Genomic DNA, 13,789 nt, shown 5'->3' with positions numbered 1-13,789 from the left:
GGCCTCGCATAGTACGAATAAAACCGCTCGAATCGGGTTCCATAAAAGTAACGGCACGAGTCACGTGATACGCACACCGCTCAGGCATAATCGATTAGCGTAGCTTGTGCGAGGTCCGGTCCCCGTTTTCGTGGCAGCGTGGGTCAAAGGTACGAGCGGCGTCGACCCGATACCCTTTTTCACGCTTGCTGCGGAAGTGGCGATTCGGCCTCGCGGACACGAAGACCCAAGGGGAAAAAGGGGTTTAATCCTCCCCCTTGTAACGTGGATGGGCTTCGTGAGATCCGCAACAATATATATATAACAATATATATTGTTGCGAATATGGAATTTGGCCTCCATATCCGCTTGTAAATATTCCCCTATTTTCTCCAATACTCCCCAACTTTCCCCAATCCCCCATTCCCTAGTCCCATTGCATGTAAATAACAATCAGTAGAGCCGACCTTCCCCTTATTCCCCCATTAAATGTCGTGCCCAGGTCCACCGCACCACACGTAGCCAACTTTCGGACATCTTCCTAGTTATTCTTAATCTATGTCAGTTAAGGCCTCGTTTCCATTAATTATGACTCTTCGTTGCACCAGAATGTGATTATATGGCATCAGTAGTGAGTTTAGGACCTTTCCCATACCTCCTCCCATCTTCTTCCCCAAACAACAACAATAACAACAACTACAACAACAATTACAACTACAACTACGACTACAACAACAGAGGGGCGGGGAGTGTGCGTCCTCACACCGGCTCGGTTACCCGCCATGACCATACGCTCCACGGCGTTACCCCGAAGGGGCTGGCTGTCAGCTCCTCGTCAGGGGCGGAGCCAGTAACCCCCCCGCACGCACCCAATGAGAAGCAACGTGCCGATTCCACGAGGCGGAGCTAACGAGCCGAGGGCGTGTCACTCCCCGCCGGATATACGCGGCCCCGCGCCGGATGTGACGTGAGATGCGCCCCCAGCCTGGAGAGAGAAGTCGCCACCCCTCGAGCGCTGCAATACCTCCACCGCATCTCTTAAACTGGACCGTACGTGATCCTGCCCTGAGCCCAGGTGCACCTGGAGCGATCGCTACCCGCCTGTCCTTTGCATCAAACCCCGTGTGAGTGAGCCTTGTCCCGTTTATCTGTCGTCTGTTGGGAATAATATAAGAGTGTGTTTAAGTGCCCACCTTCCTATGTTTCCCTCTTGTCCCTGTAATCTAAACCTTCCGCATTATTGTAATAACAACCTTTGAGAACCGTATCCCTGGTGTCGTGTCGTATTAATTCCAGCCGTGTGTCTTCTTTTTCCTTCATTGGTCTAGCATAGCGCGATTAGTCAACGTTCGGGCACAATCGGGTAACTTGTGCAGACGTGGTCATACCATAAAACCGCTCGGTAAATAACATCCAAGCCACGTCTGTAACAATTGGTGTCGAGGAGTGGAATTCGAACCCGGGACTAAATTAGTTAGGCCCAAATTTTGGGAGGGAAAATCGAGCCGGAGCGCGTACGGCGCTCGACCGAATCGATTCGGAGCGCGTTTCCCGCGCGAAATTATAACGGCGAAATTTGAATTTGTTTTACGAAAATAAAAAAATAAAAACCGAATTTTGAAAGTCGCGCTATGGCGGATCAAGACAGCTGGGGTCCGGTAAAGGAGAGTGAGGTAGGGTCGATCCAGGACCAAAATGAGGGACAGGAGGAGAGCGAAGCAGTGAGGGCGGCAGGTTCGCAAAATAGCGCCGTCACGCACGAAGAAGCGGGCGCGCAAAATGGCGCCTCGCTGATCACCGCGCCAGCGACCGTGGCAGCGCCCCCGATGGATTGGGGCCTTTTTTTTATACAAATGAAGGCCCTTATGGCCCAGAATAATGAAGAAATGGCAAACAGAATGGGGAACCGGATGGATGCTCAGGGTGAGCGATTGGAGGGCCAAATGGGGGCCAATAGCCAACGGTTAGAACAAAGAATGGGGTCCAATAGCGAGAAATTGAGGGAGGACATGGGGGCGCAGATCGGAGGGTTAGGGAGTAGAATAGAGGGATTAGACAATAATTTTAAGGGATTAGACATGAAATTTGGGAAATTAGACGATAGATTAGGGGAAATACAGGAGGGGTTAACGGGGGTAGAAAACAGAATGGCCGCTCAAGAGAATCAGATAGAGGGAGTGAAACATGGGTTAACGGGGGTAGAAAACAGAATGGCCGCTCAAGAGAATCAAATGGAAGGGATGCAGAAAGGGTTAGAGGGGTTGGAAAACACCATGGAAGGCAAATTGAGGGACATGAGGGCCCAAGCGGAAAGGGAAGTTAACCAAATGGGGCAGCAGATAGAGGGGGTCAGAATGGGGGTAGAAACCAAACTGGATGCTCACAGGGAGGAAATGGAGCAGATGAGGGTGGCATCTGGGCAGGAGATGCAAGTGATGGGAGAGGAGATCAGAAGAGGAGTGAGTGAGGAGGTCGGAGGAGTGCGCGAGGAGGTGAGGCACTGTAAGGAGCACATGGAGAAGGAGGTGAGAAAGGGGACTGTAAAGTTACAAGGGGGCATAGAGGACCTGACGCAGGAGGTGGAGCAGCTGACGGTGGGACAAACGGAGTTAGTGGAGCAGGTTCAAAGGAACACTGCGGTATTAGGAGGGTTGAAAGCGACACAAAACGACATAAAAAACGACTTGATAGCGACAAAGAGGGAATGTCAGATGGTACGTGAGGGACTGACAACGAGGTTGGACGAGGTGATAGAGGTAATGGAGACGAAGGACCGGCAGGTGAGGACGCACCTGGAAACGGTCAAGGTAGCCTTAGAGGAAGAACTTAAAGGGGCGCACGAAGAGATGAAGGAGGTGAGGCACAAATTAGAAGAAGTGGAAGAAGGGGTGAGCGAAATTAAGAAGCGACGGAGAGGGGATAACAAAGAGATAAAAGAGGAGATAAAAGAATTGGTCCAAAGTCTGTGTTTGGATCGTGATGTGCTCATTAACCGGATGAGGGATTCGCAGGTGATGGAGGAGAAGCGAAGAGGAAGAGGACCCGGTGTAAGTGGTGACCAATATGGTCGTGCGTATGATGCGCCAGGGGATTTAATAAGCTTGGGGGTCGAGATAGACCCGGGTGTTCGTGAGAGGCCGTTGGTGAAGTGTGCGACAGGTCTGGTGTGCGAAAATGGAGGTGTGCAAGAAAGTCCGACTCTGGGGTGTGTGAGGAAAAAGGGCGTGCCAAGGAGTGAGTGTGCTGGCGAGAGTGAGTCGGTCGTAGCGCGTGTGCGAGGGAGCACATGGAAGCGTGGTGTGGTGAGTGTTACAGAGGGTGTGACGGGAGAGTGTGCGCAGGAGTGTGCGCGAGAAAGGTGTGTGACAGACAGGTGCATGAGGAAAGAGTGCGCTGTCAGAAGTAAGGAAGAGTGTCCACCTGTGGTGAGTGTTACAGAGGGTGTGACGGGAGAGTGTGCGCAGGAGTGTGCGTGAGAAAGGTGTGTGACAGACAGGTGCATGAGGAAAGAGTGCGCTGTCAGAAGTAAGGAAGAGTGTCCACCTGTGGTGAGTGTTACAGAGGGTGTAACGGGAGAGTGTGCGCGAGAAAGGTGTGTGACGGACAGGTGCATGGGGAAAGAGTGTGCTGTCAAGAGTAAGGGTGAGTGCGCTGTCAGGAATGGAGGTGAAAGTAGTGAGAGTGACATGGAGCGTGAGTTAGTTGTGACAGGTGAGCGAGGATGTACACCTGGGATGGAAGGATGCACACCTGGAATGGTAGAGCGTGAGTGGGAATGCACGCTGGAATTGGTAGTGAGGCACGTGGTTGGGTGTGCGAATGAGAGCACACCTGTGATTGTCACAGAGGAGGTGACAGAGGAGGGGGCGCGAAGAGGTGTGTTGGTGAGGTGTGCGAGCAACGAATGTGTGCCAAAGTGTTCGGTGGTCAGGTGTGTGTCCAAGGCTGTGAGTGGAATGGGTGTACCTGGGTGTGTAAGGAAGGGTACGAGGAGCATGGGCACAGCTGGATGTGTGAGCAAGGAACGGGCTGCGGGGTGTAAGCGTCCAGGTGAAGCATCGACGTTACACGGGTTAGAGGTTAGAGCGACTTTTAGCCGAAGCAGGCCCTCGGTGCGTGCCGGGCCTCGCTTTGAACGGCCGCGTCCAGGCTCCACTAGGCGGAGCTGGCAGCCCGATAGGAAGGGTCGTTATGGCGACCACGTTTTGTTGAGACGTGCCGGCAGGTCGAGAGCGGGACATTGGATGGCTCCGTGCCGAGATGGTGCGTGGGATCTCGGCACGGGTAAGCCCCCGTCCCTGCCCCGAATGCCGGACGCATCCAGCCGCCGGCACAAAACAACCAGTATCCATTGCTTGGCTTTACGAAGCCGGGCTTTGGACAGGAATTGGCGCACCGAGAGGTATTAGTGAGTCGACTGGGTGATGAGGTTAGTGTTTTGGCCCCAAAATTAGAGAAAAACAAAATTTGATGATTGGCAAGGGATTGGCAGTAGTGATTGGCAGATGATGGGCAGTGATTGGCAAATTTTTAATTTGTTGAAATTTGATGTGCAAAATTGGTAGTGAGAGACCCCCGATGTGGTGGGATGGCAAATCCACCATCCCTCACAAGGTGGGGGGCAAAGGAGCAATAGCTTATGGGGTGTATGGCAGTGAAAACTAGCCCGGGTGGGTTAGGATATTGTGTGTAGGGATCTAGAAGATGACATTAGGTAACGTTAAGATTAGTTAGTGACTGATACCTGTAGTGGGGACGCAGGTAGATTAGTATGGATGATAATGACGAGGGAGCGCAATAGTTTAAAGGGACGACTGGGAAGCGCAAGTTCAGAGGGGAGTAGTTAGCTGAGATGATGCCGTGTGTGTGAGGATTGAACAGGTGTAATTGCACAGGTGTGCAACTGGACAGGTGTGATTGCACAGGTGTGCAACTGGACAGGTGTGATTGCACAGGTGTGCAACTGGACAGGTGTGTGGAGCAGTGTGTGAGTAATGAGTGTTGTGGATCAGCGCGAATGCGCTTGGGGAGAGAAGGGTGCAGGTGGCACCAGGTGTGAGAGCACAGGTGTGCAGGTACAGGTGTGTGGAGAGAGTTGGAGTAAGTGGTACGGAGTGGTGTGCATGGTGCGAAGGTGTGGATGGGGGAAGAGTAGACCCCTTTCACGAGTACCCGGGGCGGGTAGTGTAAGTGTTAGGTAGAGGGTGCAGGTAAATTGTGGTTGGATATTGGCATTTGTGGTGCGGTTGCAGAATGGTGTTGTGAATGGGTGCATTAGTGTTGTGGAAATGGCTGGGCGTGTAGCCTGTTAGTGTGTGTAGTTGGTTGGGCACTCCACCACTGTGAGGATGTCGGCCAGGTGAGGCCGCAGGTGGGCTCTGGGAGCCGGTAGAATTGTGGATGGGGCCCGAGGATCCGGAGGATGGACCCGGGTAGCCCAGTGCCAGAGAGGGCACCGAGTGGGGAGAGTGCCAGAGGGCCTTCCCCAGGTAGTTAGGTTAGGGCAAGGAGCAGGTAAGCTCGGAGGCAACTGCAGTGGTGGAGGTGTGCAGGTGGGTAGACCCACTGGGAGAGGTACACGCCGCAGCCCAGAAATTGTGCGAGGGCACCGGGAGATGAATCGGGGGAGTGAGACCCCAAATTGAAGAGCACCACAGTTTGGCCAATGGGAATTGGTTTTTAGAACCCATAGTGTAAGAGGGCCAATGGTTTGGCCGGAGAAAGACCCCGGGTAGTGTAAAGTTGTTAAAGTCATTTAGGAAATAGTTAGGATTGAAGAACCTGTCGCACCATACGCAGCCACTTACCTGAGGTGATGATGATGACTCCACACCTGTGTTTTCTTTGTTTGTGTTGCAGAAATGAGAATTGCTGTTGGATTTGTGAGACGCATCACGACGTGGATGAGACATTGGGGTGATTCCATCTCTCCCTCCCTAGGAGGGACTGATGATGAATTGGTAATGGCAAATTTTGATGTTGAGTTGAAAATGGCAAATTTTGATGAGAGTTGAAAATGGCAAATTTGATTGGTTAGGAGGGAGAGAAGACGAATTTGGTTTATGGGAGGAACGGGGAAGACAGTAGGGATGTTTGTCGATTTGTAAAGTAGATGTTTATGGGTAGTGTTGTGTTTTGTGGATACAGTAAGGGGTAAGGGAGGGGCCATGTAGGTTACCTGGTGGGGGGGGGGGCGTACGATAGGAACGTACCTGTCTCACCTGGTTCCCATGTGCCCCCAGTGTGCATCATCTTGTATTGCGTGCACTTTTGCGCCCTTACCACCTTACTCACTTGTCTGCTTCTTTTGTCTCCCACCTCCGAGGATCTGGCTTTGGGGTAGAGAGAGAGGAGAGAGAGGTGCTGGCTGCGCAGTTGTGGGCCTGCACTTTCGCTGTTTGCTGCCGGGATCGATACACCATATGGACCGCAATGTTTGTGGCCACCCACAATGGACCGCAGTTCGTTTGCGGCCAAGCACCACCCGGGGATGGACCTATGGGTCAACGTGGCACCTATGCCATAAAGGTGAACCACTGTTAATTAACACCACTGAAGGCCACACGAAGAGCAAGAGACACCTGCAGGGTTAGGGGTTGTCGCATTTATTTTTATTCCAATGAACAATGGTGACTGCACCGATTGGCGGTGGGGTGGTGCTTTTGATGCTGGGACAGGGTGCTCTGCACGTTATTAAAGGCCGTCGGCCACAGAGCACTCGTGGGTTGGTGTATCGATGTTGGCAAGCGCGCTCTCTCTATGCATAACATCTGCATGTGTTCCTCCAAAAACAGGTCCTGGATCGTAGTGTAAATAGCAGCGTAGTCGTGTAAATAATGCTCCCTACCGGCAGTATGTGTAGTTTGCGAATTCTTTCCGGATTCGGTTATCCTGTGGGTGTGTTTCTGTGAGGAGAAGGGTGCAACGTCGCAGGGGGACATATTTACTCATTTGTGAATATCTGTAAAACTGTCGCACTCAGGGTAGAGTTAATAGTAGAGGGAACTACATTGCGTGCCACACTAAAGTAGGTAAAAATTTATCGGGTCGGGACGCCCCGAGGGTAGAGAAGGGTGCAATGTTGCGAATATGGAATTTGGCCTCCATATCCGCTTGTAAATATTCCCCTATTTTCTCCAATACTCCCCAACTTTCCCCAATCCCCCATTCCCTAGTCCCATTGCATGTAAATAACAATCAGTAGAGCCGACCTTCCCCTTATTCCCCCATTAAATGTCGTGCCCAGGTCCACCGCACCACACGTAGCCAACTTTCGGACATCTTCCTAGTTATTCTTAATCTATGTCAGTTAAGGCCTCGTTTCCATTAATTATGACTCTTCGTTGCACCAGAATGTGATTATATGGCATCAGTAGTGAGTTTAGGACCTTTCCCATACCTCCTCCCATCTTCTTCCCCAAACAACAACAATAACAACAACTACAACAACAATTACAACTACAACTACGACTACAACAACAGAGGGGCGGGGAGTGTGCGTCCTCACACCGGCTCGGTTACCCGCCATGACCATACGCTCCACGGCGTTACCCCGAAGGGGCTGGCTGTCAGCTCCTCGTCAGGGGCGGAGCCAGTAACCCCCCCGCACGCACCCAATGAGAAGCAACGTGCCGATTCCACGAGGCGGAGCTAACGAGCCGAGGGCGTGTCACTCCCCGCCGGATATACGCGGCCCCGCGCCGGATGTGACGTGAGATGCGCCCCCAGCCTGGAGAGAGAAGTCGCCACCCCTCGAGCGCTGCAATACCTCCACCGCATCTCTTAAACTGGACCGTACGTGATCCTGCCCTGAGCCCAGGTGCACCTGGAGCGATCGCTACCCGCCTGTCCTTTGCATCAAACCCCGTGTGAGTGAGCCTTGTCCCGTTTATCTGTCGTCTGTTGGGAATAATATAAGAGTGTGTTTAAGTGCCCACCTTCCTATGTTTCCCTCTTGTCCCTGTAATCTAAACCTTCCGCATTATTGTAATAACAACCTTTGAGAACCGTATCCCTGGTGTCGTGTCGTATTAATTCCAGCCGTGTGTCTTCTTTTTCCTTCATTGGTCTAGCATAGCGCGATTAGTCAACGTTCGGGCACAATCGGGTAACTTGTGCAGACGTGGTCATACCATAAAACCGCTCGGTAAATAACATCCAAGCCACGTCTGTAACAATATATATTGTTGCGAACCCGTAACAATATTATATATTGTTACGGGTTCCTCTACGATCTCCTGGTCTCGGTAAACCTCCGAACCCCGAGAGGAGCCCCGGCAGAAAAATAGGTTATTCTGTGTTAGAAATCAATGGTGAGACCACACCAATGATTATAAATGAACAGATATTGTATTAAAAATCACACACATGAATAACGGTACAACAAATGGCAATTAAGAGTGCACTCTATATACCTTATCGCTTAGGATGGTACCATCACCTAAAGTGAGATAACTCACTGCGCTCCCAGCGAGTGAATAGGACACTCCTCAATGTCTCGATAACCTTTTCCAAGGCGAAGGTGATTCACTCCAGCGGTCGCTAGAACGATATCCAGTCGAGACCCGAATCTCACTCTCCAGTTGAGACCCGAATCGTGTACAGATGGCAATGGCAATCGCCCCGCCGAAACTGTACAAAGGCGCCCTCCAGAGGAGCACCTTCACCGCTCACTCAGCAAATCGCAACGTAATTGGAGACGAAGCGGTCGCACACACACATCCCCGACAGACGGTAGGATGTTGGGGTAAAGCTGACGCGAAGCAAAACCTTTGTAGGTGTCCAAAGCGCAAGGTTCAAAATGGCCGATGGCTCTTACTTGAGTCGATGCGACTAGGCGAGGATTCGTCGAAATCTCAGCGCCCAAACCTGACTACGCAGATTTCTCAATTCCAGCGATAATTCCTATCGCCGGATGTCCTTTCAAGGAACTCAAAATTCCCTTGCGACTTTCGGTAGACCACGCTCGCTACGGAGCCTCGGCGTCACGCGTCTTCTCCCACGTTGCTCACCACGCCTCTTCCTCTTCTCTCCCGTCATCTTCCGGTTCGGTTTCCGGTATCATTTAAAGTTAACCTTTTTAACTTTAGATAACTGTTCATGAATAATAAACCTTTTGAGAATAATAATAGTACATAATATCAGAAATATGTCAAGTGGGTGAAAACCACAACAACGGAAGTTACGAATCCGTAACACTTCCCCCATTCAAGAAAGAAAGTTTGAACACAGCAAAAACTTTCTTTGCATGCAAACTCTTTAAACAAACGAAAATAAACTCACAACCCAAATCACCAATTCCCGTGAGCAACAATTATCAATATCTCAAAAATAAAACAACAAAATTTTACACAACCCACAGAGATTTCCAAAGTTAATTCACTCTGGACAAAGCATCCGCAACGACATTGTCCCTCCCCTTTACATGTTCAATTTCCAAGTTGAACCCCTGCAAAGCCTAACTCCATCTCATCAACCTCTGATTTTTATTTTTCATTTTTTATTTTTTTGGAATGAAGGTTATGGGGTGGTGATCAAAATCCAAAGTTAAGCAAATCTACAGCACTTTTTCCGGGAGGCCGAGCTGAGAGCCAGGTTCCATGATGGTTGGGTGGTGAGGCCTGGAAGTATTCACTACATGGACGCCTTTAGGAACGTGGAGTTCACGGTTAATCCATGTAGGAAAGTTCACTACATGGACGCCTTTAGGAACGTGGCGTTCACGGTTAATCCGTGTAGGAATTTTGGCTCGGCTGCTCCGCAGCATTCAGTACTTCAACTCTTTCTAAATTTCGTAATAATCACGGTTGGACCGCTTGTCACTGTAGTCACTGTAGCGGGTTGTGAATAGCGGTCTCCTTCTCGGCCACTACCCTGATAATCATTCCTTCGGGAGCTGCCGTAACTCTGGGAGCCTCCATAGTAATATCGACTGTTGCCACCACCAAAACTACCGCCACGTTTTCCTCTTCTGTAGCCCCCTCGACGCCTACGGCCTGCCTTCTCTACGGCTATGGTCCGACCATCCAAATCCTTGCCATTCCAACCCTTCTCTGCCTCTTTGGCATCCTTTGTGTTTTCAAACGTGACAAAGCCAAACCCTCTTGACTTTTGCGTTTCCCTGTCGTTTACCAGCCGCACTTCCAAAAGCGGTCCATATTTGCTGAAGACAGAGGTCAGAACTTCTTCCTTTGTTTTGGAGTTCAGTCCACCTACAAATAACTTGCCAAATTTGCCGCCATCCCTAACTGGTGTGGTGTTATTTTCCCTACTGGGCTTTTTAACAACCATCGGGTTACCACAAACTTGACCACCGGCCAAATAATTCCCGATAACAAAAGATACTTCCTTTACAGGAAGAGTGGCTTGTAAACCTACGGTGACCGGTCCTGACACCAAATCAGACTCTAAATGGATGACATGAAGTGGAGCTTTAACACAGCCACCAACCCCTGTAAACGAACACTAACACCAGTTGCCGTCTTCTCTGACAATGGTAAAATGCCTTCAAGCATCAAAGATTGATGTGCTCCTGTGTCCCTCAATACCCTAACCAGTTTCTGGTTAGTCAAGTCTCCATCCAATGACACAAACCCCTCTGAAATAAATGGTTGGTAACCCTTTTGAGGGCGATTTCTCACATTTGCCATTGCATTCGGAGTTGTACTCGTCTGACTCCGCTCCTGATTTTGCCTTTCCATAGCAAAACATCGGGACATCAAGCGTCCAGGTTTATTGCAAAAAGCGCAAGTAGGCCCGGAGGAGAAACTGGTGGTTTGTCTCGAGCCCCCCCCCGGAGGATAAGTCTGCCTTGGAACTGTTGTCTTCTGATTTCTAGAAGTCGTAGTATCAGAGTGGTCCTCAGTCATCTCGAGGCCGCCCCCATGAATTTTCGTTCTCTGCGCCGGATGTACCATAGCTCCCCTGTTTAAGTCTAGGCGAAAAGTTAGGTTTGTGGAACCCCATCTTGTGTGTTAAGGCATAGTCATCTGCCATGGTTGCTGCCTCATACAACTTTGGTACTTTCCTTTCCTCCAGATGTACTTTAATGTCCTCGTGGACACACTGTTGGAATTCCTCCACCAGGATCAATTGTCGCAATAGTTCGAAGTCTTTCCCAACCCCTTTTGAATCACACCACCGATCAAACATGGTTTCTTTCATTCTGGCAAACTCCACATGTCTCACTCTCCCTCTTCCTGGCATTCCGGAATTTTTGCCGGTAAGTTTCAGGGACCAATTCATAGGCTTTGAGAATGGTTTTCTTCACTATCTCATAATCTGCACATTGGTCAATCGGTAAAGCCGAATAAATATCTTGAGCTTTACCCACCAGAACACTTTGCACTAACATGGTCCAGGACTTCTCAGGCCATTTTAGCATTTGAGCCACTTTCTCAAAGTGTGAAAAAAAAATTGGCTACCTCCTTTTCATTGAAGAGTGGAACCAGCCTAACATGTCTGCCAACATCCCAGGTGTTCTGACTAGTTGTCGAACCCGTCGGCATGGATGGTACCTCTCCCCATTCTCTCATTAACTCCAGCTCCTTGACTTTAATTTCCTGCTGAAGCGATATTTCACGTTACCTTATCTCCCTTTCGGCTTTTCTCTCCTCTGCTTTTATCCTTTCCTGGAGTTCTCTTTCCTGTGTTGCTCTTTTTTCCTCGAGTTCTCTTGCAGCTCTCCTTTCCTCTGCTTTTTTCTCTTCTAACCTTTCTTCGAGTTCTCTTGCAGCTCTCCTTTCCTCTGCTTTTTTCTCTTCTAACCTTTCCTGGAGTTCTCTTTCCTTTGCTTTTAACCTTTCCTGGCTCTGCAATTGCATCTCCATTTTTTGGAGCTCCACATTTTCTTGCTCTTCTGGTAACCAATCCAAGGCTCCCTCTTTCCATGTTCCTAGTTCCACCAGAGAATCCATCACCAATCTCTGCATCTCTGCTTTCCTCATATTCGCTCGGACCTCCAAGCTAAAATGTCTGGCCAATACCAAGAGTTCCGATTTTAGTAACGCTCGGAACTGTGCCTCATGAGGGGTCGCTGCAAACTTCTCTGCGTCAAACTCCATGGTGACTATCCGTTAGCACCTGTTAACCTTCACACAAGAAATTTAAATATATATATATATTTTTTTTTGTTTGTTTTTTGAAATATTTGTGAATGTTGGAAAATATTCCAAAATTGGAAAATTTGGGAATGCTAGGGAATTCTTTCCCGGACGAAATTTAAGGAATTTAATCCACCGTCGGAGATTTAGGGAATTTAATCAGCAAAGCCGAGTCCCCAATTTTTCCACAGTACAAACCCCCAATTTCAATCTGGGTCAATCCCAAATGGATGTTTTTAGGGAATTATATCCCGGACGAAGACCCAATTTCGAGCCCACGAGTCAATTGGACGAGCCCCCAATTTCTGTTACGGGTTCCTCTACGATCTCCTGGTCTCGGTAAACCTCTGAACCCCAAGAGGAGCCCCGGCAGAAAAATATGTTATTCTGTGTTAGAAATCAATAGTGAGACCACACCAATGATTATAAATGAACAGATATTGTATTAAAAATCACACACAAGAATAACGGTACAACAAATGGCAATTAAGAGTGCACTCTATATACCTTATCGCTTGGGATGGTACCATCACCTAAAGTCAGATAACTCACAGCGCACCCAGCGAGTGAATAGGACACTCCTCAATGTCTCTATAACCTTTTCCAAGGCGAAGGTGATTCGCTCCCGCCGTCGCTAGAACGATATCCAGTCGAAGCCCGAATCTCGCTCTCCAGTCGAGACCCGAATCGCGTACAGATGGCAATGGCAACCGCCCCGCCGATACTGTACAAAGGTGCCCTCCAGAAGAGCACCTTCACCGCTCACTCAGCAAACCGCAACGTAATTGGAGACGAAGCGGTCACACACACACATCCCCGACAGACGGTAGGATGTTGGGGTAAAGCTGACGCGAAGCAAAACCTTTGTTTGTGTCCGAAGCACGAGGTTCAAAATGGCCGACGGCTCTTACTTGAGTCGATGCGACTAGGCGAGGATTCGTCGAAATCTCAGCGCCCAAACCTGACTACACAGATTTCTCAATTCCAGCGATAATTCCTATCGCCGGATGTCCTTTCAAGGAACTCAAAATTCCCTCGCGACTTTCGGTAGACCACGCTCGCTACGGAGCCTCGGCGTCACGCGTCTTCTCCCACTTTGCTCGCCACGCCTCTTCCTCTTCTCTCCCGTCGTCTTCCGGTTCGGTTTCCGGTATCATTTAAAGTTAGCCTTTTTAACTTTAGATAACTGTTCATGAATAATAAACCTTTTGAGAATAATAATAGCACATAATATCAGAAATATGTCAAGTGGGTGAAAACCACAACAACGGAAATTACGAATCCGTAACAATATATATATATATATATATATATATATATATATATATATATATATATAATGTTTTAATGGAGTTAATTGGAAGGGGATTGATGGAAAAAAAAACTCTTTGACTGAGTGGCATCATGATGTCTGCCATTGTCGCCTAATTAGCATGCTTTGCTAAACTAATATAAATGAACACAATGCTTTCCATTTCTGAAACTGTGTGATGTTTGCACATTTTCTGTGACTCCTCCGGAGGTCGAACGGACCATTGTCAGGTTAATTACCTTGGAATGTAAACCTTGTTTCCAATCTGCATATCTTTTCTTTGCAAACATGTGGTGAAACAGACTTCTATTGTATCAGGGAACTTGCTGCCCTCGGGTTCAGGCAGCAATGCAAATATCCCTTCCCCCTGTTTGAGGACATGAAGGTATGTAAAGAC

The 13,789-nt window shown here is 49.1% G+C and overlaps 1 protein-coding gene across 2 annotated transcripts in view; it reads left to right on the top strand.

The window, feature by feature from the left end:
• LOC137433736 (sterol 26-hydroxylase, mitochondrial) overlaps positions 1 to 13,789 on the top strand; it is an 81,089-nt gene that overhangs the window by 53,651 nt on the left and 13,649 nt on the right. The window lies entirely within an intron of this gene.

The sequence above is a fragment of the Myxine glutinosa genome, chromosome 1, assembly GCF_964187855.1.
Source record: "Myxine glutinosa chromosome 1, kmMyxGlut1.1, whole genome shotgun sequence".
Lineage (NCBI taxonomy): Eukaryota > Metazoa > Chordata > Myxini > Myxiniformes > Myxinidae > Myxine > Myxine glutinosa.
This window is presented reverse-complemented; position numbering and strand designations above follow the sequence as displayed.